Genomic DNA, 25,435 nt, shown 5'->3' on the forward strand with positions numbered 1-25,435 from the left:
GGTGGACCAGTCACAGGGACAAACCCTCCTCCCACCCCACAGCCTTTCCCTGATCACATCCAGCCTTTAAATTGGCTCCAGCATCTGTTTCAGGGACTAGAGTTCAGTTCACGCTGGACTCTTTTCCCTACTGCAGTGGTTAACTGAATAAAAGCTGTCCTCACCACATCAACTAGTGTCAGCTTTGTCTATCTTTGGCAGAAGGGAAAGCCCTTCCTAGCTTTTAGCAGTCAATTTTAACTCAAGAGGAAGCAAGCCCCTCTGAATCTTTCCACTTAGATGACTAGGAGCATGTGTGGGATTTATGGAGAAACTGTGAAAGCACCAGCCCAAGGGGAGAGGCTGCAGGATCCCAGGCCTCACTCTCCTTAACACCCGAGCTCCTTCCCCTTTCCAGGCCTCGGTTTTCTTAACTGCCCAGGGATTGTCTCTACAGGGCCCCCAGCATCAATATTTCAGGATGATTGGATAGAGAACAATCAAAGAGTGTTTGGGGAGAGGGGTCCCCAGGGCCACACACCCAGGTGACAGTCGGGCCATCCCGGAGAACGTTTCTGTGTAAACATCAACTTGTGTGAAGGGGACAGCGGCCCTGGACCCTGAGGGGGTCTGGAGAAGGAGGAATTCTTGTGACCAGAGATGGGAAGGGTGATAGGAAGGGCAGGGGAGGCGAGTCTAAGAGGTCCTGACACTCTCACCGTTGGAAGAAGCCAGCCAAACTCTTGCTTGTTGATTCCGACGATGTAGGGAACAGTACTGAATGTCTTTTCAGCCAGAATCTCTTCAGGCATCTTTGGCAGCAGCACTCCATCAACCACAGTGGGCAGGAAGGGATGACTCTGGGGAAGAGGAAGCATAGTGTCTGTGCTATGCTCTCTTGAGGGAACACCTGCCTCCCTATCTCCACCTGTCTGAGCGAGAGGCCAGAACCATAGACCTGTGTGCCCAGGGTGGTGACCACAGAACTCAGGGTCCCAACAAAGGGGACTAAGTCTGTGTAATCCCAGAGGACAGAACTTCACCCAGGGCGAGCAGTGGTCAGGAGATGGGGGCAAGTCTCTAACAAATCAGAATATATATACATACATACATACATAATATGTATATGTATACATACATATTTTCATATGTTTATAAGTATGTATTTAAGTATTCAGATATATAAACATATGTACATATTTATGTATATTTCAAATTGAAGTACATGTATGTCTATGTGTATCTCTCTCTCTACAGTCATTTCTCATTATTCGTGGTGGTTTAGTTCTGTAAAGTCTCTGTGACTTTCAATCAGTGACACTGAGCCATTGTCCCCAGGGGAAATACAGGCTTAGGTTCCTGGGAGCCTCTGGTCACATTTTCAACAACCCTGTTTTATGTGTGTTTAAAGATTCCTTACGTAACACACCTTCCTTACAAATAATTAGTCATCTGTAGTTCTTATTTATAAGAAAACACTGGCCAAGAAGGGCTCACACTTTCCATCCTCGGGTGAAGTGACCGTGAATTCCCTGTCCTTCAGCCTTGTGACAGTGCCGTCCACTGCGATTTTTATCATCATCATCATCTCATGAAACCACAACTGTAGCCGCTTTTCCACAGCCTCATCACAGCTACAGATGTTACTTCAGCATTTCCAGAGGGGCCTCAGGGCAAATTTCCTCCTCCTTTTCTGGATGTGCTGCACAGTTGATGCATTAACACTGAACTCACAGCCAACAGCGCTGTAACCCACGCCTGAATGAAGCTCATCTAACACACGATTTTCTCACATGTTGGGCACATCACAGCCTTCTCGTGCTGAGGAACACTAGAGAGCACTTCAGCACTGTGCTGGGGGCCATTTTAAACAGCAAAATTACCAACTGAAAGCATAAAAGTGTGAAAAATGTAGCACTAAGTAGACCGTGAAAAGGAAACTTGTTAATAGTATGGGAAATGAAGCAGGAAGACAGAGCATTGCCGTCTTTGATCTCAGATGGGAACGTTAGTGTCACTGCGCGACTGAAACTTTCTGCCCCTCGGTACACCTCCGCGAATGACCACAGAAGTGCCCCGAGTATTGATTTTGGGTAACAAATAAACTTCAGTGAGTAGGTGAATTCACACATGCAGAATCACAATTAAAAACAACTGACTATATTTGTGTATCTGCATTTAAACATGAGCTATTCTTGATGAGGGGTTTGCTTCCAGGAGGTCGTGAGCTCCTCATCACTCAAGGGGCTTAAACCGAGACCTGACTCCCCATCAGAGAGGAAGAGCAGGAGAAAAAGAATCAGGGATGGGCTCACGTTGTGTTGATAAATGTCTTCATTTCAGGTTTTACCTTTGATGAAAAATGTTTACATGTCAGAGATTCAGCAGAGTCTGACCCATGTGTCACCATCTGGGAAGCTGGTTCTGGGCAGATAAGTTTCATATTTGGTCACAGAAGTTGTTAAGAGCATGGATTTTGGAGCAAGATTCTCTGGCCTTGAGACCTGGCTCTGCCACTTACTAGCTGGTATCTTGGAAAAGTAATTTCACCTGTTTGTACCTCAGTTTCCTCATCTATAAGATAGAGTGCTGTGGGGCTTAAATGATTGAACACACGCAAAATGCTCAGCACAGTACCTGGTAGGTGGAAAGGGGTGGATAAACATTGGATGTTGTTCATTAGCAGTGTTGTTACAGATTCCTCACACGGCCACCAGCTCCATGTGCCATGTTCCCCACCTGGATGGCAGGTGAAACTGGGCAACCCACAGGCTTTGAGACCCTGTGAATTCCAGGACCTGCATCTGCTCTCCAAGGATCAGTGAACGACAAGCCCGTTCTGGCTGCACAGGGGAAGTTCTGTCAAGTGATCTGACTCAGCAGGACAAGGGCCCAAATCCTAACACAACGTGACTGAAAATAGGGGCAAAGGATGTGGGTGCCACCACTGTTCTCTTCAAAAGGCTGTGCAGTTCAGAAAGGGGGGTTCCAGGAGGCCAGCAAGAGGAACAAATCCTTCTGGAAGGAGGACACAGGGAAGACCACATGGAGGAGGTGCCTGCCATCCCGTGGGCTCTGGGGAGTGAACAGTGTTCCAGACAGTGGGAACAGTGTGAACAGAGAGACAGAGGTGTCACTGTGCAGGACTAATCCCAGCAACCTCAGACCCCGAGAGTCCTGGGCTTGGAGGAAGCTGTGGGGCGTGGACTAGAGAGACAGCAGATGGTGCAGCACGTTCTCTGCACAATGTCTGCACAGAGCAGGGACTCAGATGTGTATTGAAGGATAACTCCATGGAGGTGAGGGGGTTTGTCTTGTCAAGAAGATCAGCCTTTTAAGAAGGGGGGACACTCCCTGACCTGGGTCAACAAGGGTGAGTCTGGCAGCACCGTGGGGCACGGGAGTGGGAGGGACAGTAGAGGTGGAAGATGGTGAAAGTCCAGGAGAGACAACGAGGGCCCGATCAGGGCTGTGTCCAGTGGGGACTGAGTGACACCAGCACCCGTGCGAATGGCAGGAATTGCCTCTGTCCAGAGTGGGTGCCAGTGGCTGCCCCGGGTGGGCCTCGTGCATCACCTGGCTCAGGACAAAAAGCCCAGGGGCCTGCTTCACCCCTTCTCTTTTCCTTACACCCCACATCCTGTCCATTAGTAAATTCTCTCAAATGTCACTTCAAGAATATCCAGGCACCAACCCCTTCTCTCCACCCCCTCTGCTGTGGGCTAGTCCAAGCCGCCATGATCCTTTGCCTGGATTACTGCAGTGCAGTGGATTCCCAGCTGGTGTCCCTGCATCTGCTCTGCCCCTTCCCTACCTTCTATTTCAACACAGCAGTCAAACAGCCCATTTGTGAAATCCAAGGTCACCCACTCCTCTCTTCAGAACCCTCCCAAGATTTCCCATCACACTTGGAATAAAAATCCTAATCCTATAAAGGACCACCCTCCACTTCCTGTTCCCTTTTCAGCCCTAGGCCTGTTCCTCACTCCCTCCACTCCAGCCACGCTGGCCTCCTGCCTCAGGGCCTTTGCAGTTTCTCTTCCCTCTGCCTGGAACACTCTTCCTGCAGTGTCCCTGACAGCTGGCTTCCTCTCCACCTCCAGAACTCATCTCAAATGTCACCTTCTCGTGGACCGTTCCCGACCCTGCCATGTAAATTCAAACAACTGGCTAACTCTAGCACCATTTCCCAATTACTTTTTCTCCTTAATGCTGACTGTCAACACACACTACGTATTTCACTTGTCTGTTTATTGACCCTTCCCTCACTCCAGGAGGCAGGGATGGCCTCTGTTTAGCCTGTTTCGCTGCTATATCCCCAGCTCCTGAATCAGGTCCTGGCACATAGTAGGTGCTAATTAAATCTTTGATGAATGACTGAATGAATCTCACTTAATCCTCACAACACCTCTTAAGATAAGTGCTACCATCTCCAGGGAGAGATGGGAGGGGACAGGAATGTAGGATGGTAATGCCATTGGCATGTGGAAATGTGTTGGAAGGTAGGAGGGGAGGAGGAAGGAGATAGGGAGGATACTGCTGGAGTTTCCTGCGTGGCTGAGAGGAGGGTGGTGTCCTCAGGACTGAGATTCTGGGCTCCCTTCCTGACAGCCCTGCAGACCGTGCAGCTTATACAGATAATCAACCCTGCAGTCTCCAGGGGAAGATCTGGGCCCCTCAATGAAGGCTCCTGAAGAAACCCCTTATCAAGTTATCTCCACCTCCCGATAGTGGAAGTTTCACTCGAGACTTTTCCCTTTGGGGCATTTTAGGGAGCAGGAAAGGTATATAAGAAGTGGGCAAAGTAGGCTGGGCCCAGGGACACAGAGTTAGTGACAGGAAGCACTGGACTGGGAGTCAGGGAAAGGAGTTCCAGTCCTATGTCTGATGCTTTTGGCTGTGTTACCCAAGGAAGTCACTGCCCGCCTCTGGGCCTCAGCAATGTTAACACAGGGAGTTACTGTGAGTCCACAGGGGGAATTCTTTCATTCACATGTAAATGGAGCTTAAAGTTGTCAAGACTTAAAGCCTGTAATCAAGAAACCAAATGTCCTAAGACGGGCCTGTGGCCTAGTGGTTAAGTTTAGCGAGCTCTCCTTCGGCAGCCTGGATGCCATTCTGGGGCATGGACCTACACTACTCACAGGCAGCCATGCTGTGGCCGTGAGCCACATACAAAATAGAGGAGGACTGGCACAGATGTTAGCTCAGAGGGAATCTTCTTCAGCAAAAATCAAAAACAGAAACCAAAGGTCCTTACCTCTCTGGGGTCTCCAAGTAAATCAAGAGTGAAAAATTTCTTTGAAGACAAAGGCAGAGGATGTGATGAGAAGGCTTCCTGGCAGAAAAGCTGGACACTGGCTCCCCTGGGCCTGAGCACAGGGTGTGGATGTAGGACGGGTGAGAGAGCTCTGGAGAAGATGTTTATGGGTGTGCCTGCCCTGCCCTCCATCCATCTCCCCTTCTTGTTCCCCTCAGGTAATGACACCCCAATTTTCCTTGGGGGATCTCCCTCTTCTCCCTTCTTACTCCATGAATCCAGGCATCTATGTGTGACCTGGGGTGCTCCATCTCCTGACCACAGAGATTAGTTCAGGGATGAGCATGTGCCTATGTCAGTTCAATAGATTTTACCCCAAAACTTTTGCTGGGATTAGGGGAAGCAGCGTTACTAAGCAGATAGGATCTAAATATAGAGGGCTGATGCTGTCTTTAACTTCCCTAGGGGCCAGACAGATTTTTAAAAATATCATATGTACATCTGGATCTAGCCGTGCCTGAAGCCATCTACTCCTGAACTGTAGTTTAGTTTTCATTTAGTTACCTGAAGAGTCTGTTACAACGCATTCCTCTTTCTACTCAAAGCAATTTGAGATGAGTTTTATCCTCTTGCATTAGAAAGTCCTGACTCATACAAGCTCATGGAAGTTCACCCAACACTATGTTTCTCTATGTTGTATGTTCACAAAGATTGTCCTGATTGCAATGTTACACTGTGGCTAACAGGTCGGACCAGCATGCAGCAAGTGACCAGTAAGGGTCCCTCTGTTATATGTTGCAGCCATACCAGCCAGTGTGTGTGTGTGTGCGTGTTTTGAGGACAGTGGGTAATCATGAAAACAGTTCCACATGTTCTCAGAAAATCTCAGAAGGATAACATGGGCTCTTATGTTCTCTGGGTTTTCTCAAAATCACCAGCTCTCCCCTTAAATGCTGGTTCCTCTTGTGCCACATGGAGAATTGGTGAAATAAATTTGCCACTTCCAGGCATCAGAAAACAGTCATGTTTTTATTCTTTGAACACGTTAGTCACTTTATTTGAGCCAGAGAAACCAGGATCCAAGCCCCCAGGCCACATTGGAGTCACCCCATGGAAATAGAGCAGAGTCCACTTCTAAAGGCCTTTCCATGGGCATCCAGGAGTGTCCTCAGGAGCCCAGGGTCCAGATAGAGAGTCCAGGGGCTCAAGCTACTCCTGGGTTCACATTCAAACCCTTCTCCCACAAAGGGAATACTTCCTGTTGGCCATAGATGCTGTATTCTCTGGGTGTCTGTCCCTGTGATGACCCACTGCCACAGCCATCCATCAATCCTCAAATGATACCTTCTGTGTGAAGCATCCCTGCTGACTATAATAATTGTTTCTCCTCTCTATACTCCCACCACACTTAGCCCATTTAAGCATATAGTGTTTTTCTCCTTGGATGGGTCTTTTTGCACAAGGACTACATCCAATTCATGTCTGCATCACCTTCCCTGTTATCCGCCCCATATACATAGCATGGATGGATGGATGGTGTATGGAGGGATGGTGGGTGGATGGATGAAAGGACGGATGGATGGAGTTGGTCAATATATGGAGTATGAGTGAATTGGATGCATAAATGGATAGGTAGATGATAACTAGCATATAGGTGATGGATGGATCATTGTATTTGAAAGGATGAATGACAGAGTAAATATATGATGGGTGGATGATGCAAGAATGATTGTTGAGGAATGAAAGTTATGGATGAATTGACATTAGATTGATGAAAGGATATAGATGAATTGGATGGATAAGTAGATGGATAGAGGGATAATAAGATGATGAAAGGATGGATGAATGGATGGATGGTTGGTTGAATGGACAAGTGGGTGGACATATAGTTATTCTAGCACACTTGAGGTAGAGTCTCAGAAAATCTAGAAAATGGAGCCACCATGGGTTATAATCGAGGTAGTTTCTAAATTAGCTAAGACAAATTGTGACAACTGTCCTGAAAATCTTTGTTCATAATATCCCTATCCCTAAAATTCAGTATGGTAGTTACCTTTGGGAATACGTAATGTTTTAATTTTTAATTTCTTAAAAATATCTCTGAGGGGCCAGTAGCGCAGCAAAGTGCGCGCAGCAAAGTGCGCGCGCTCCCATGCAGCACCCCGGGGTTCGCAGGTTCATATCCTGGGCGCGCACCGATGCACCGCTTGCCAAGCCATGCTGTGGCGGCATCCCATATAAAGTGGAGTAAGATGGGCACGGATGTTAGCCCAGGGCCAATCTTCGTCAGCAAAAAGAGGAAGATTAGCATTGAATGTTAGCTCAGGGCTGGTCTTCCTCACCAAAAAAAAAAAAAAAATCTCTGAAAAAAAGAATGGAGAAAACTAAGTTTTGAGGAGCTGGGGGATTATTACATCACTGTTCACTACGTTATTTTTTGACTTAGCTAACATTTGAGATATTTCATAACAACAACAAAACAAATTCTCCATTCAGATCCAGAGGCTGACAGTGCTCCCAAGGGGAGACACTGTCACAGGTAGTTTGAAATGATGAAGCCTGGGGCCAAGTTTATAGGGTGGGGTCTTGTGTGGCCAGGAGAGTGGAAGCACCTACCATCTTCCGCGTTGTCTCCAGGAGCTCCTCCTCTGTCTTCTGACGCAGGCAGTGAACAAGGACAGCCGAAGTGGTGGTTTTACACCCAGCAATGATGGCAATTTTCTGCAGAGATCACAGGTGACAGCAGAATTCAAGAGCCATGTCCCTTCCCTTGGTCAATAAGAGGTGTTCCATCCCAACCTCAATTTCTAACAGCAGCAGAGTAGGTGACAGAAAATGTGCTAGACCAGCAGGTGTGGGTCCTGGTCCCGGTCATGCCAATTACACATCCTCTGTCTCTGTTACTTTATTTCTCTTAAAATGGGCACAGTGATCTCAGAGCTGAACGTATAAGGAGAGGCAGCATGGAGTGGGGCTTAAAATCATGGAGTCCAGAATCACACTGTCTGGTTTCAAATCTCAGCTCATCCACTTCCTCGCCATTTGGCATCTGGAAAGTCACTTACAAAGTGACCAGAGGAGAAGATGCAGATGGAGAGAAGGCAGGCTCCATGATGGTGGGGCCATGGAGAGTGTGTAGGGCTCCCCAGAGCCTAGGACAGTGTCTGACACAGAATCAGTGCCCAGTATGTATTTGTTGAATAAAAAAGAAAGGCACAGAGAGAAGTAGAGGAGAGAGAGAGAGAGAAGGAGCAAGAATAAGAGTCTTAGATTCCCTTAATTTTGGCAATTTCTGGTTCCAGTTTGATAGTGAAATCCAGGCCCATCTCTTCCACCTCTGTTTCCTTTAAATAAATTACCTCTTCTCAACTAAGTCTTGTCAAGTGGGCTTTTGTTGTTTACAACCAAAGAATTCTGCAAATCCCTCTCAAAAGTTCTAAAAATTGCTGGTGTCTTCCTTTCCTCTCCTACTTTCCAGCCGCTCTAAGTCTGGCTGATGCCCCCACCACTCCAGGAAACCAGCTCTCACAGCCCTACCAAACACTCCACATCACTGACTCCAGTGGGCGCTCCTCAGCAGAGCCGCCTGTTGCTCACTCTTCCTTGGCTTCCTAACAGCCTCCAGATAAAGACAAAGTCCTCACAAGGTCCTGTGCAGCATGGCCCCTGCAGTGTCCCCATCCTCAGCTCACTCCAGGTTCCCTCTGTTCCTTCTGCTCTGGCCACATCAGCGTTTCTCTCTCTTGCTAACTCTGTACTTCCTTCTGCCACAGAACATATGCACATGCTGTTCCCTCTTTCTAGAATATTCTTTTCTCACCAAGTAAATAACTGTTCATACCCATGACTTCAACTCATTGATCATGTTTTCAGGAAGCCTTTCCTGATAACCTTCCCCTACTCATTAGACTAAGTGTTCCTTTTGGATTCTGTTATGACCTCAGGTACCTCAGCCTTATTGCTCTTGTCACTGTCTACATTTTATAATTTTATAATTTGTGTGATTATGTAAGCATTAACCTGTCTCTTCCATTAGGATGGAAGCTTCATGAGGTTGCTAGATGTCTGGCTATATCAAAATTATTTGCTGAGTGAATGAATGAATAAATAAATGAACCAGTGAATGAATTCTCCAGGAACCACCCCGTCACAAGGTCCTCAGAGAGGGACCACTCCAGGCCCACAGGCTGGAGGCGGGTTCACCAGAACTCAGACCCTGAACGAGACAAGACACAGTGACACTCCACTGCCCACTGTCTGGCCCAGCACCCCCCTTGGCACACGTTGGGAAGTATGGTCAGTGGACAGTGCCCTGCGCTGGCAGTGCAGAGTCATGACCCTGAGTTCCAGCTCTGCCCTCACCACTCTCTGACCTTGACAAGCTGCTGCCACTCTCTGCCCAGTTTGCTCAGCTGGATAGCTGGGAGACTGGATGAGGGGTCTCCTTGTCCTTCCTGCTCAGCCACTCTCACTTCTGTGATTCTTTGAGGATGTCAGCTGGATCCAATGGCAGGAAAGGCCCCTGAAGACTCCAGGAGAGCAGAGCAAAGGGTGCAGGGGTGGTCCAGTGTGAGACCTACCTGCGCTGCAGCCTTCGAGTCCTTCTTAAACAGGGTAGGAATGAGGGCCACGTCACTCTCAGAGATGGCCCAGTGGAAGAGGTTCTTGGCCAGTGGAGATAACACCTGGGAGTGGAGGGAGAGGAAGAGAGTTTATGCTCACGGGAAGGGGTCTTCAAGGGCTACCCCCATCCACAGCTCTGCCCTGGACCATTCCCCTGGAGACCCTGGGGCTCAGTGGACAAGACACGTCCTCACCGGGCCTGGCCTGTTCCCCTGGCTGACCCTGGGACCCAGCTTCCACAAGAAAACCTGGATGAACTGGAGGAACCTAGGTGCACAGAGTGAGGGGCAGAACAGGACACATGTGGCACACACTAATTTTAACAATAAAAGTATCTGAATCACACTTAGCAATTCCCAGCCACACTTTAGAGACACAGTTCTGATTCTGTATTTCCATTATTCAGAATATATCCTAAGACAAATAATCATGGAGGCACACAATGGTTTCTAAGAATGCTCTTGCTGTTTAAAAGAGTAAAAATTGGAAATAATCCAAGGATCAAATATTATGAGTTGGGGTAAATAAGCTACTTTTCATTCTTACCATGGAATACTACACAACTTCAAAAAATAAAATTATGGTAGAATGCTTAATGGGTAGGGAAATATTTATGTTGTATTATAATGTTAAGGAAGGTTTTTTTGTTTAAAGAAATCCGAGATAATTAGATGGATAGATAGATAGGTAGGCAGAGAGATAGGTAGATAGGTAGGTAGGTAGGTAGATAGATAGATAGATAGATAGATAGATAGATAGATAGATAGATAGATAGACAGATGATGATAGACAGATGGATGGATAGATAGATAGAGTGAGTCATGTCAAACATGACAAAAGTCATGTTATATGTCTCAAAATGTCCATGATGAGTATCCCTGTATAATGAGATTATGGATGGCTCTTTTCTTCTTTAGGATTATCTATACTTTTCTTTTTTCACCACTTTATAAGATACAAAAACGTTTCCCTCTGAGTATTCAACTATGAAACCAATACATATTTTAAAAATACAGTAATAGTGCTGACCCTCTGCTCAACTGTGAGGCACTTGCAGGGTTCCCCACAGCTCCGAACGCCTTCTAATCTGGTTTTCCATCTTTGCTTCCCTCAGTGTCTCCCCCAGCCCCATTCCCCATACCAGGCTCCCAGGTCATGTCTGTGTCCCACGTCCCTTTCCCATCCCTCTCAATCCCACCTTCTGACCCCTACTCCGTCTCACGCACCTTCCCCAGCCCAGCTCCATCCCTCAGTCCATAGACTGCTGCCCTCCCTCTTGGACATGGACAAGTCATCAGACCACCTCAGAGGAGGCCCCTGACTTGCTCCTAGTGCTCATGTCCCCCGACATGAAGATCTGGCTTCAAGCCAAACCAGGACACTCTGCCCAACTCTCATGGTTGCCTCTTCTTATTCATAAATGATACCCATACCTACTTCCCAAGAGAAGTGATGTGAGTCCTAATGTCAAAATGATTAGGAATGAGTGAGAGAGCTCAACAAATTGAGAAGAGGAGAAATGTCATTGTTGCAGCCACAGCTGGAGATTCTTATGGTCCCAGGATGCTAAGCTGAGCTCTGAGCTTCCTGGGGGCCTAGGAGAATTTGGCCATTAGCTCTCCACCATCTGATGGGGTGCAGAGTGGGGTCAGCCTTGAATCCAGGTCTTGTAAATCAGAGTGCCTATCGCTAGATTGTCTGGTCTCCACATCAGGGCCAGGAATACTTACAAGAACAGAGACACTTTCCCCTCCCGCTGACACTCCAAAGATGGTCACGGAGCCTGAGTTCCCTCCAAAGTTGGCAATGTTCTCCTGGACCCAGCGCAGTGCAGCCACCTGGTCCAAGTGACCCCAGTTTCCCCGGCTGTGCTTATCCCCTGTGCTGTGAGTAAGAGAACAGGGTGGGGTGGGAGCAGAGACGTCATGACAGGGCTCTCAGGACCATAGATGGGGCTCTAGGTGAGCCTTCTGGAATGAGACAGGGCTTCCACAGCCCTGACACAGGGGTCTTCACCTGCCTTCCTCTCCTGCAGCATTGTTCTGTTGTGGGCTGTAAAGTCCTTCATCCCCATCTATCTATTGAACATCTACCACGTGAAAACACTGTTCTAACAGCCAGGAGCACATCTGAGAACAAAATAGGCAAACCTCTGTATACACAGAGCTCACTCTACAGAACATAAACAAATAAACAGATAGAATATAATGTCAGGTAGTGAAAGTGCTTTCAGGAAAAATAAAACCTGCTAAGGGAAAAAGCAGAGGTGGGGCCATGGGGTCCTATTTCAGATCACATGACCAGAGAAGCCCTCTCTGAGGCTGTGGCATTTGAGTAGAGACCTGAATGAGTGAGCACAGAGCCTTTTAAACATCCGAAGAAGGGAATTCCAAGCAAAAGAAACAGCAAGTGCAAAGGCCCCTGAGTCCAGTGAACAAAGTGTGAGTGTAGGACATGCAGCTAGAGAGGGCCCTGTGGGCCTTGGTAAGGATGTCGATGTCACTGTAAGTAAGGAGGGAAGTCACTGCAGGGGAAGGACATGACTCCGTTTATATCTTATGTGATCACTCTGGCTACTCTACAGATCAGACACAGTACAAAAGTTGCCGAGTTATAAAAGTATAAAAATTATTGTTACAATAATGCAGGAAAGAGACACAGAGAGCTTTGATTAGGGTGGGTGCAAGGGAGGAGGTGAGAAGGGTCTGGATTCTGAATGAATCTTAAAGGTGGAGCCAAGAGGATTTTCTGGTCGACTAGATGTGGGGTGTGAGAAAAAGAGAAGAGTCAAGGCTGACCACAAGGCTTTTATCCTGAGCAACAGGAAGGTTGGAGCTGCCAGCAGCTGAGCAGAGGGCACCGTGGGGAAAGTAGGAGTGTAATTTGGGCGAGGGGCAGTGGGAGTCAAGGGTTAAGTTTGTCCCTGTGAGGTGTAAGCTGTCGTTCATATGCCCAGGGGAGACAGCAGGAGGTAGAAGGACGAAGTTAATGATGTGCATCTGGGTGTACAAGGAGAAGTTGGGGCTAAAAATAGGCAGCTGTGAAAGTGCCCCCTGAGGTCACTCAGGGCAGCAGTGGAGATGGAGAGGGAGAGACACACAGAGGCCCAAGGACAAGAAGAAGGAGGATCCAGTGAAGGGGCTCAGAAGGAGCAGTCTGTGAGGTAGGAGACGGCCAGGAGCCAAGAGAGGAAGCATTTCAAAAAGTTGTGAAACGTCATGTGTGGATGCTGCAAAGATGATGTGTGGATGTTTTCTAAAGTTGGGTTAAGAGAGGGTGGGTCATTGGTGAACTCAACCAGAACACTCTGGTGGTGTCATCGGGGTGAATACTTGACTTGCATGGGTAGAGGAGAGACTGAGAAGAGAGGAACTGGGGAGAGCTAATGTAGCAGTTTTACTGTAACGAGGAGCAGCAAAACAGGCAATAGGTGAAAGGGATGAAGAGTCTTAACCAAGGCAATACATCCTGGGTCTTTACTCACTTGTGATAACCCTCCTACAGCTCCATTGGTCTTTCTAGGGAGAAGCCCATCCCTCCCCTAGCCCACCCATCAGTCATCTTAGAGTCAGGGGTGCAGGGGCTGGTGCATTCAGAAAAGGCTCACAGTAACTATGTCCTGCAGGAAACCTGGTTCCTGTTTCCACGGAGACTTGATGGAGAAGACTCTAGTCTTGACTCATGCATGTGCCAAGTGCAGAAGAAAATGGGGTGAGTGGATCTGACATACCTCCTGGGAGGGTTCTCCACCGGGGTCAGATGCCCCACAAACCTCCCAGTTCCAGCCAGCCATTCCTTCACCCTTAGCATTTACCAACCTCCTGCCATGAGTCTGCTTTTCCTTATTTCTCATGAGAGGTAAGATGTATAAACGGCTGCTCTAACTACACTGCTGCATGCTAACTGTCATTTTACAGGTGTGCAATGTGCTGGGGCAGCACAGGTAAAAAGGAGGAGATGACTATTTCAGAGAAGGTAACATTTGAGTTGGACCTTGCAGAATGAATAGCAGTTTATCAGGTAGAATGGGCATCCCAGGCAGAAGGAACAGCACATGCAAAACAAGCAAACAGACCAATGTGGCTGGGGAATGAGAAGGTAGCTGGAGCCAAATTATGAAGGGACTTGGGTGCCTCACTAGAGAATTCAGTAAAGATCCCCTTGAGGGCTGACAGAGCAGGGTCCTAGCACCCTCACTTTGAGTACCAATGTGCAGTGAGGGGAGTCCAATATCTTACCTGAAGAATCCCCAGATGCCCAGGCAGTACTGAATGGTCACCACCACCACGTTTTCATGAGCAGAGAGGGGCAGCGCATTATTGCTTGATGCCCTGCCTATCACCAGACCACCTCCATGGATCCACACCATCACCTGGACAGGGAGAAAGAAAACATACTGGATGTAGGAAGCAGAGCTGGGAAGGACGTCAAGAGGTTGTGTGGTTTGGTAGCCTGCCTCTTGGCCATGACTCAAGGAGGCCCGAAGTCCACCAGTCCCCAGCAAAGTTGGATCAGGCAGTGGCTCTCCTCCCCCACTCTCCCAGCTGGGGCTCAGGCCACCACCACATTCAATGCACCCTGGCTGGCCCTGCCTATCTCTCCAGCTCCAGTGCCACCTCCTTCTAGGAGTATGCTGTTTGAGAGGGGTATGCTGAGAACACTATCATGGGGACAGCCAAGGCTAAAAGTGTCATCTTCTCCCCAACACTCCCATCATCCATATGCATGGACCCCTCACCCACCGCAGCATTCTCTGCGTGGGGCAGTCCTTGTATATCAGCTTCATCTTTTTTACCTCTTGTATGGTGAATTGAACTTCTCTTGTGTGTGAATGATTATCTCAAGAAGCACACATACCCCCAGTGTTAACTCTTTCTTATATTCTTTCCCTCTGCCTCCTCTGTTTCACCAAATCCCACTGGTCTCCCAAAGCCCAGCCTAAAAACCACCTCCTCCAAGAATTATTCAATCATTTGACTAACATGATCTGAGAACCAGGTCCAGGGACTGTGATAAAAATTGAGGATGAGTGTGCACAAAACAACTGATGACTCATGGCTCTTGCATTTAAAGAGTTCATGCGGCAGGGAAGTGAAGAGTACCTAAAATAATAATATTATAATAATTTTGTTAATTAAAAATGAGAACTCATTACATGAACTGTGTGCCAAGTACAGTTCTAAAATAAACCACCCATGAAGTAGGGAATACTATTGTCCTGTTTAACAGGTAGAGAAACTGAAGCACTTAATCTGCCGAAGGTCACACAGCTAATAAGTGGTAGAAGCAGGACATGAACCCAGGCAGTCTGGCTCCAGGGTCCACAGGGGGAGTCGCCCAGCACACGGCAGCCAATGGCCACGGTACAGTAGGTCTACTGTTAGGGTAGAGGTAAGATCTTCCCTTTATGAAAATTAATAAACAGAACCTAGATTTAAAATGGAGTTGGGAGGCCAGAAGAGAGAACTCTCATGCACGTGCCACTCTATTCACACTACAAACCCCAACAGGAAGAGACATACTTTGCATCTCCAATGGTAAGTGATATTTCTTAATAGCCCAGCTGAAAGAAAGAAATCCTCCTTGCCCAGCAACAGCTCAGCCAATAAGAGTGCCATAATGCAATCAATAAAAAGCCACTACACTTCAAACTCCCAGTCTCCAACAATGGACACTTAGTTTACAACAGCCCTTCCCAACTTCATAAAGGAACATTTCTCCTCTTTCATTCTTTGGTCACGCACATAGTTTGCCGTAGACCGCATGTCCCAAATTGCAATTCTTTGCTCTTCCTGAATAAACCTATTCTGCTGGTACAATAACTGGCTGTTTATTTTTTTATGGTCAACAGTATTTGGTGACCCATATGGGCATCCAGAGAAGACACCTAAAAGCTCTGATGCTGGTGGGTAAACAGGTGCAGTACCCACAAAGCCCTTTCAGCTTACTGCTTTCTCACCTACCCTGGAGTTTGAAGGTGAGTTTTCTCCTGGATCTTGAGCTGTATCTCTCTGTGTTTTGATGCTCTCCAGGCCTTGTTGGGGACCTCTCTCTTTTCTGCAGAGAAGCCCAACAATCAGCGCCAGGAAACGAAAAACAAGGTTGGAAATTCAACAATTGTTCATTTAATAAAAAGAGAAAGCTCTGGTTTGGGCCAAATAACAACACAGTCCTATCAGAGACTCTAAAATTCCCATCCCTAACCACTGTACATGCATTAAATCATTGTTCCACCGACAAGATGATAGTATTCCCAAATCAATATGGGTGGGAAAATCTTAGTAAGTCTTCAAAAAGTACCTATCTCACTTGTCCCACTGTCCAAAACACAACCCAGAGAAGTCTGTTTGCACTGCTCCCAGAAATTTAAATTGCCTAATGGGCCATTCAAGGCTTGGTAATTGGATTTCATACAGTTGCTCCTGTCTCATGGATATAAATATTTTTAGTCATGGTCTGCATGTTTTCTGACTGGACTGAAGCCTTCCCTTGTAGACAGGCTACTGCCTCTTCTGTGGCTAAAGTCCTTTTGGACAATATTATTCCTACCTGGGGAACCCCTCTTGAACTTCATAGTGAATGAGAATCCATTTCACTAGTCAGGTGCTCTGACAAGTCATTGCTTTTTGGCTGGTTTTACAACACTTTCACTGTGCTTACTATACCCTGAATCCTCTGGTGTAGTTGAATGCATTAACAGCATTATTAAGATTCAATTGGCAAAATTTTTAGAGACCCTCCAAATACTTTGGCTAAAAGCATTGCCATTGGTCCTTCTAAATCTCAGATCCATCGGCTTTGGAATTCAAACTCTCACACTTTGAGAGAGTCACAGGATGCCCAATGCACCTCGTCGCAGACTCTTTTGATCTGGAGCTGATAAAAGGAGATATACTTCAATATTGTAAAGGCCTAATTGCTTTTATCAAAAATAACTGTGTTCTGTCAGAGCAGTCTTTTCACAGATGAAGACCTTAAGCATCACACCTTGCAATCTGGAGATTTCGTTTGTTGGAGAAGACTACTCCAGAAACTCTCTTCAACCTTGCTGGAAAGGCTCCTATCAGGTACTGCTGACTAATCCTTGTGCTGCCAAACTCCAGGGAATAGACTCTTGGATTCGTGTGACATCTAAAGAAAGCACCGAGTCCTGAGTGAATCTGCATATTGTCTGGTAACCTAAAGATAAAGATTTCCCAGAATTGAAGGAGATGACTTCTGATGAGACAGCTTTCTCAAGATGTCCGGACCAGGCCTATCAGAAGGATATAGACTTAGACGGGAAATGCCTGAGAAGTCTCCCTCCCACACCTCCTTGTTACTTGAATGAGACCACAATAGGTTTCCAGTCTGTTCACTTTCCCTCTGATGAGGGACACTACACCCAGGAAAGTTCCTTCCTGGCATCAAGGGACAGAAGGCCATTAAAACCAGAAAAACCTGACTCTTGATCAAAAATGCTTTCAGAGAAAGATCTTGATCCAAAGGGGAAATATGAAAATTAATAAACAAGAACCTCACTTAAAATTGAACCAGGAGGCCAGAAGAAAGAACTCTCATGCACATGCCACTCAACCCACCCTACAGATCCCAACAGGAAGAGGCAGACCTTGCATTTCTGACACCAAGTGATATTGCTTACTACCCCAGCAGAAGAAAAGAAGAAATTACTCCTTGTTCAACAAGAGCTCAGCCAGCCAATGAAAGACTGCTATAACTCAGACAATGAAAGACACTACACTTCAAATTCCCAGTCTCTTCCAATGGACTCTGTGTTTACAACAGGCCCTCCCAACTTCACAAAACAAAGTTTCTCTCTTTTGTTTCTCTAGATTTGCACAAGGGTAGCCATAGACTGCATGTCCTGAATTGCAATTATTTGCTGTTGCTGCATAAACCCGTTCTGCTTGTAAAACAACTGGCTGTTTATTTTATTTGAACACTTTCAACTCTAACTAACATATCAGGAGTGCTCACCTTGTGTACTTTGTCAGGCACTGATATAAAGCTTGATATTCACCACTCAATAATCATATGTGATTATTCCCATTTTGAAGAAACAGAGCCACGTCTCTCAGCTAGTAAAAGGCAGAACCAGGATTTAAATGGAGCCTCTTGTTCCAGATCCTGTGTCCATAAGTGAGGTCTCTCTGCCTCCAGGTTCCCAGAGTCTCTATTCCTCCCATACCTCTGATGCCTCCCTACCTCCAGGTGGAGGGACTGAGTTTGAGTCATCTCTGAGTGAAGGCTGAGCCAAAGTCCAGTCAGCAGTGATTTGCTGAAGTTAGTCTCTGTCTGTGGAGCCCAGATAGTAAGTTCCTCAAAGGCAGAGGATCCGTGGTAATGGTATAATATTCCTCCTTTCTCCTAACCCGCAAGTGTAGCTATGTATATGGGGGCACTGAGTACATAAGGGAAGAATGAATAAATGAATGAATGAGTGAACATTTGTCCCCACCTTGCGCAGTGCCACTTCTAGTCACAAGTTCACAGATGCCACCTCCACTCCTGGGCATCATGCCAGGTGTGTCCTGGAGGATGGCTGGTGCTCACAACCCTCCCTTCTCCACCCCAGGATCCCTTCCTTTTCCAACAGACCTTCTCCCTCCAGCCAGGTCTGGAAGCCTGCCCCATCTCTGGGCCTCCTTTTGTTCAGGAAATGCTGACTCACTGGGTCATCAGCCCATGCCAAAGACAGTTAGGGAGGGAAATTACCTACAGCAAAGTCCCAGATAGTTGGTCAGAGGCAAAGGAAAGTGTTTCTTGGATTGACCCACATTCTGCCCCCACACTTCCCTCACTGGACACCTCAGAGAGGGATCTTTGTGTGCTGAGGACAGGCCACACACAGGCTTAATTTCCCAGTCTGTGTCAAAGAGCACTAGTGTGAAGATCAGACAACTCGCACTCTTGTTCTTCCAACCCTATATGTGACCTCACCTTCCCCTCTCTGGGCCTCAGTTTCTCTATCTGTAAAGGAAGATTTAGGTTGTTGGCCCAGTTCTAAGATACCTTCCAGTTCTAACTTTACTGGAAATTATGTCTTAGCTGCTCTGGGTATCAGATCCCTAATCTAGAACCAAGAATAATCAAACTTCTTCCTCTATTAGCAGAAGAGAACTTGGAAAAATTGAAAGATACACTACAAATGTACAGCAAACTCCCCAGAAGATCCTATGTCTGTTACAGGGGAAATTGAGGTTGAAAGGGAACAGAACATGCCACCCCAAAATATGCCATTTTGGTATACTGATTATTTTGAAATAAACTTACTTAAGAAAATTACTTAGGAAACAGCAAATGCAAGAAGGGCACTCTAACCCTCTTTTGTCTCCTGAAAGCAGGAAATACGTCTCCCATGTGAAGGGTACCCTCCCTGCACCTGGAGGGTAAAAGGCATCCTTATCACCAAAGATAGGGAATTCAAGGCTGAGAAGGCTGTATAAACAACTTTTGTTACTTCCTCTTTAACTTGTTACCCCAACCCAAACCAATTTGCTTTGTCAAATCTTCACAAATAATTGTTTCTTTGTCGAAAATGTATAAATGCTGCTTGCTTTGGTCACTTTTTTGAGTCTCATATTTTTATGAGCTGCTGTATGTACAAAATTAAATTTGTATTTCTCCTCTTAATCTGTCTTATGTGAATTTAATTATTAGGCCAGCCAAAGAACCTAGAAGGGAAAAGTTTTTATCCTCTGCCGTTTCCTGCGGTCAGGTGGTCTGGCTGTGGTGGGTAAAGAAAGCCCTGGGGCCCCTGAGACAGCCATGGCAGGTGATGTCTTCACCCCAAACTGCCTTCATCCTCTTCCAGTCTCCACGAGAAGATCCTGGAGGCTGGAACTCATCAGCCTTGACCAGTGGGTCCCCCTGTTTACCGGCAGCCTGCTTTTCTTGTCAAGTCAGCAGGAGTGTAAACATTTAGGTAAAGACAGTCTTCAGAAAACTTGAGAGGAACGTTCGCCTTTCTATTGGTATCGACGCCTGAGGACTTCTGCCCCACCACTGGGATTTGAGAGCACCTGGGAGAGGAGGGAAAAGAAGAACTCCTGAAGTTCAATCAGAGCTAAGCAAGGAGATGTCTCCTGCAGTAAGGCTGGACCTTAGACCGGGAGGTTAGGCCTGTAATAGAGTTGCTCTTACCAGAGTGCAGACACCGGAATGGGCAGGAGGCTGTCTGGGAATCTGGGTGAGGGGCCCTGGAGCTCACTAAGGTCTTCCAGGACTGTGTATAGGGAGAAGGCCTAGCACCTGTCACCTTTCTGGAACCTTCAGGATGCCCTGGGTCAAGGAGAGGAGGCTGCAAATACACCTGGGAGAGGGCCATTTCCTGCATACCTTGGACACAGCCTGGCTCCCCTGGGCTCCGTATGGTGGGCTGCAGGGTGACCATGTTCACACCACGTAAACCAGGTGTCCTAGTCCATGCGAGACTTCCGTAAACCAGGAGAAGTCATTCAAATGGCAGACATTTAGGGCATACAACAGGTGAGGGATGAAATATTTGTGGGGCAAAATTAAAAGAACTGTGTTCTAGTCCTGCATTAGCCATTAGTATACTGGGTGACCTTGGTTGAATCCTTTCCCTGCTCTGGGCCTCAATCTTCCAGGGCCTGGTGAGTGGAGTTATTTCTATAAGGGTCTTGCAGTCCTGACATACTAAGATTCTATCATCACTCATCCCAGGCCACAGCTGTTGGTTGCCTTAATAACAGATCTTAAAGATTCAAAACAGATTATGATTGGTAACATTTGCTGAGTCCTCCAGCATGCCAGTTGTTATTTTAAATACTCCTTATGTGGCTAACTCATTTAATCCTCAAGCCAGCCCCATGACATAGGTTCTCTTATTGTACAGAGTTTATAGACAAGAAAATACAGGCAAAGAGAGGTTAGAAATCCTTCCTTCACACAGCCAGAAAGATTCATACTGTGGAGTGCTTATGCTTCCAAGGACACTATAAGCAACATTTCCTGATGTCAATGTACCCAGAAGGCAGGCGTCACTGCTCCAGTGTGTAGATGAGGGAACTGAGGCACTAAGGTGCTTGAATGACACAGCTGTCAAGTGTCAGAGACAGAGCCTGCAAAGACGACTTCCTGATCTCCATCCTGTGGGAAATTTTGCTGGATCGCTAAGAGCAAGGGGCATAACATCCATAAAAGAAGAAATTCAGATGTCAAAAAAGGGAATAATAGGGGCTGGCCCAGTGGCGCAAGCAGTTAAGTGTGTGCGCTCCGCTTTGCCGGCGCCGGGTTCCCAGGTTTGGATCCCGGGCGAGCACCGACGCACTGCTTTTCAAAGCCATGCTGTGGCAGCGTCCCATATAAAGTGGAGGAAGGTGAGCATCAGATGTTAGCTCAGGGCTGAACTTCCTCACAAAACAAAAGAAAAAAAGAAAAAAAAAGAACAATGCTAGTATTCAAATAATGCAGAATAAATAGCATAATTATATATATGTATATAATTATGATGATGATAATAATTATTATTTTGCCAACCCATTAGCCAAAAAACATTTTTTAATAACCCCAAGCATTGCCAAGGGCCGGCGAATGGAGGTTTTCGTATATTAATGAAAGGAGTGTAGTTGGAACATTTCTGGAGGGAAATTCAGCAAAAGGTACATACTCTTTGACTGAGAAATGTCGTTTCTTAAAACCATCCAAAAATTATCGTGAAGGTGCATAAAGATTTAGCTACCTGATGTTCATCAGGGTGCTATTTTTATTATCAAAAACATCAAAAATAATGAGTCCAAACAAGAGATTGGGTAAATAAATTGTGATTCCACACTGAAGGTAATGTAGTTATTAAATGTTAGGCTGTGATATTTCATGACAGAGGATGATGCTCATACTGATAAGGGAGCAAAGCAGTATGCAAACTTTCTGTATCCTGTGATGTGATACTGTATTGATAATAAGAAACAAAGATTTGGTCTTCCTCCAGTTTCTGCCACACAGCTCCTAAAACCCTCGGAACTTTATAAGCGATGAGAGCTATAAAGGTGTCTTTTGTTATATTGATGAAGTGACTTTTGGAATTGATATGGGCTGGTTGTCAGGAGAACCAATCAGTGATTAGAGGGTTGGAACTTTCAGTCCCTCCCCCCCTCACCTCTGGGGAAGGGAGAGGGGCTGGAGGTTGAATCAATGGTCAATGGTCAACGATATAATCGATCATGCCTGTATAATGAAACCTCCATAAAAACACAAAAAGACAGGGATTCAGAGAGCTTCCAGGTTGGTGAACCAGAACGCTTCCACGTGCCACCTTGCCTGGTCCCAAACTCCACGAGGGCAGAAGCTCCTTTCTTCAGGACCTCGCTACATATCTCCTCATCTGGCTGCTAATTCGTATCCCTTAATATTCTTCATAATAAACCCACCATCTAGTGAGTTAACTAATTTCCTGAGTTCTGTGAACTGCTCTAGCAAAGCAATGGAACCCAAGGAGGGGGTCATGGAAACCTTTGATTTATAGCCGGTTCCTCAGATGCACATGTGACAACCTGGGCTTGTGATTGACATCTGAAGCAGAAGACAGTCTTGTGGGATCGAGCTCTTAACCTACGGCATCTGATTCCATCTCCTGGTAAATAGTGTCAGAATTGAGTTGACGTGTAGCACACTCAACTGGTGTCTGAGAATTGCTTGCTGGCATGGGAAAAAATCATAAGGTTGAATTGTGTGCAGAATCTTATTTGGTTCTATTTCTAAAGGAGAAAATATGGAAGACAGAAAATACTAGAAAAACACAATCTAACTTATGAGCAGCGGTTCTCTCCAGATGATATATACGATTTAAATGAAATCATACTTGATTTCATTTTCTTACCTTTCCTTACCTGTGCTTCCTCACTTTTCTATAAATATATATTACACATGCAATCAGGAAATAAAAACACTGAATATTATCCTTAAAGAAGGAAGAAAGGAAGGTATAAAGGAAAGAGAGAAGAGTAGAAAAGAGGAAAAAAAACAGAAAGAAAAGAAAAGAAGGCAGCAAGAGGCAGGACCCTGGAAATTCCCAGAAATGGCTTGCTGGGATGAATAAGGTCTGATGCACATAGGCATCCAGGCGCCCTGTGGGGTGAGGCTGAGGGGCTTCTTTGCTCGACTTGGCCAGAGTGACTAGGACACACCAACCACTGCTCTGCTCATCACTAGGTGGCTAGACACACCTGGGAGTTGAGGACCCACCTAGTCAATATCATAAAACACTCCCCACCCACACACTACCTAGCTCACCCTACCTTCTAACTTTGGCAAAGGTCAAGAGAGAAGAATAAATAGAATCATTACTTCCCATCCCCCTCACTGGTCAACTTCTTTTTTTCCCAAAGCAGTTATCATATTCTAACACATTACATAATTCATTTATTAATTTGGATGCTGTTTATTATCTGTCTCTGCTCCTAGAATGCAAGCTCCATGAAGACAATATCTTTGTTCTGTTCACTAGTGGCTCCCAGGAACCTAGAACATGCCTGACACACAGTAGGTGCTCAATAAATATTTGTTGAATACAGGACTCTAGAATGCTATGAGAGTTCTGGAATGTCTTTAGGGATCTACAATATCTTGAGGATTCCAGAACACAGTATAAGCCACTCAGAGGATTGCCTTGGCTCCCTCCTGCACCACTTTGAGGCAAACGTCCCACTGAAAGATGCCCAAGCCCCCCCCGCCCACCGGCTTACATGGGAGGGTAGGAGGTGGTGTTCTTCACGAAGTGCCATGGTTCTGCAGGCTGCGGCGGAGCAAACCTCAGGGGTCCAAGAGGGGGCTTGGCAAAAGGGACACCCAGGAAGACGGCCATGGGCTGTGCAAATCCTTCTAAGCTGACATACTTCCCCAGGACCTTGCCCTGCACAGTGTCCACAACAGGTGGCGAGGATGGGTGCCCTGCTGGACATCAAGAGGAAATGAGGACACATCAAGGAGGGGTGGCAGGTTTGACCTGGATTCTAGATGGCTCTTGCCACTTTAAGCATGTGACCTTGAATGACTGACCTCAACTCTTTAGGCCTCAATGTCTTATTATGTAAAAGAGAGATGAGGTTAACTGTCCTTCCTAACTCATCGGGCTATCTTAAGGAGCAAATCGGAATTGGAGGTAAAACAACATCAAGTGAAAAGTAAATGCAAGAAGGAGGGCTGCTGGGAGTGAACAGACACTGGGTTTCTACTCTCAGGAGCCTCTGGAAACAATTATCCACTAGGATCCTTGTGCTGAGCTGCATGCTGGATGGGAGGATGAACAAGAGGCGGCCCCTCTTATCAGAAGCTCTGAACCTTGCACAGAGAACGAGCCACACACATACTTGACTCTACTCCTGGGAAGAAAGTGGTCAGTGTCCTGAGAGAGGTACCAGTAAGGTCCTGCGGGAGTTAGAAGAGGGAGCGAGGGCTTCTATTGGTGGCATCATGGAGGTCGTGACCTTGGAGCTGGGACTTGCAGCAGAAGGAGGACTGAGCAAGGGGAGACGGAAGAGGGGGCATAAAGGTATAAAGCAGAGAAGAGAATGTGCGGAGGCTCTGAGACAGCAAAATGCAAGGCCTGCCCGAGGAAGAGTGATGGACCATTTGAGCCAGAGGGAGTCTGTGGGGAGGGGAAAAGAATCCTGGGACGAGAGAGGTTCATGTCTGGGAGGGCCTCGAATGCCAGGCTAAGGGTTTGGGCTTTATTTAGCGGGTAAATGAGCAGCAGGGAACAGTTCTGGAGTGCGAGAGAGTGACACAACCAGCTTGAAGAGGGTTCTTCCGGTGGCTCTGAGCAGGGTCATCCAGAGCAGGCGAGACGGGGGCTCAGATTCCTCTCTGTTCCATTCTTGTGGAGCAGACAGTGCTTCCTCACTGAGCTGAAATTCACCTCCCTGCAGCTTCCCCATCAGCCCTGGTTCTACCTGCTGTGGGACCATCCTGAGCTGTCATGGGACAGGTGGCCTTTCAGACACTTGATCATGCCCATCCCTCAAGTCTTTACTTGTGCATCCTCAGTTTGTTCAATCCTTCCTCATAGGAAATGACTTCTAGCCTCTCGTCCTCCCAATTGCTCTCCTTTTGCTGTAGACAAAACGTCAACATCTCCCTCCAAGTGTGAGGCCAGAACAGAAAAGAATAATCCAAATTTCTTCTTATACAAGAATATCCAAGGATATCTTTCAAGAGAGATGAAGTGGACAGAAGCCAGGTTGTCAAGAGTGGAAAAGTGGTGATGGGATGAAAGGCATCAGCAATAATGGTAAGAGCAGCAGTTACCACTTATGTTATAGGAAATGTTTATACACTGAGCATTTCCTATGTGCCAGATATGCATTCCAGGTCAGTTAAATTAATCTTCACAAAACCTTGGTAGGTAATAGTTCATATGCCCATTTTACAGATGTGGAACCTGAGGAAATGGAGGCAGCCAGTATGGACTTTCTGAAGATGGAAACGGTATGGATTTGCCAGGAGGTGAACAATGGTAAAGGAATGATACCTCCTAATTTGGTTCTTATTCGGCCCTTACACTCAGTTCCAAGCTTCTCACAGTGTCATGCCACCAGAAAGAAGATAGAATAC

At 46.5% G+C, this 25,435-nt stretch overlaps 1 pseudogene; it reads right to left on the minus strand.

Moving 5' to 3' along the window:
* LOC131396011 (liver carboxylesterase 1-like) overlaps window positions 1–25,435 on the minus strand; it is a 34,188-nt pseudogene that overhangs the window by 7,429 nt on the left and 1,324 nt on the right.

This window comes from Diceros bicornis, chromosome 32, assembly GCF_020826845.1.
Source record: "Diceros bicornis minor isolate mBicDic1 chromosome 32, mDicBic1.mat.cur, whole genome shotgun sequence".
In the NCBI taxonomy this organism is placed as follows: domain Eukaryota; kingdom Metazoa; phylum Chordata; class Mammalia; order Perissodactyla; family Rhinocerotidae; genus Diceros; species Diceros bicornis.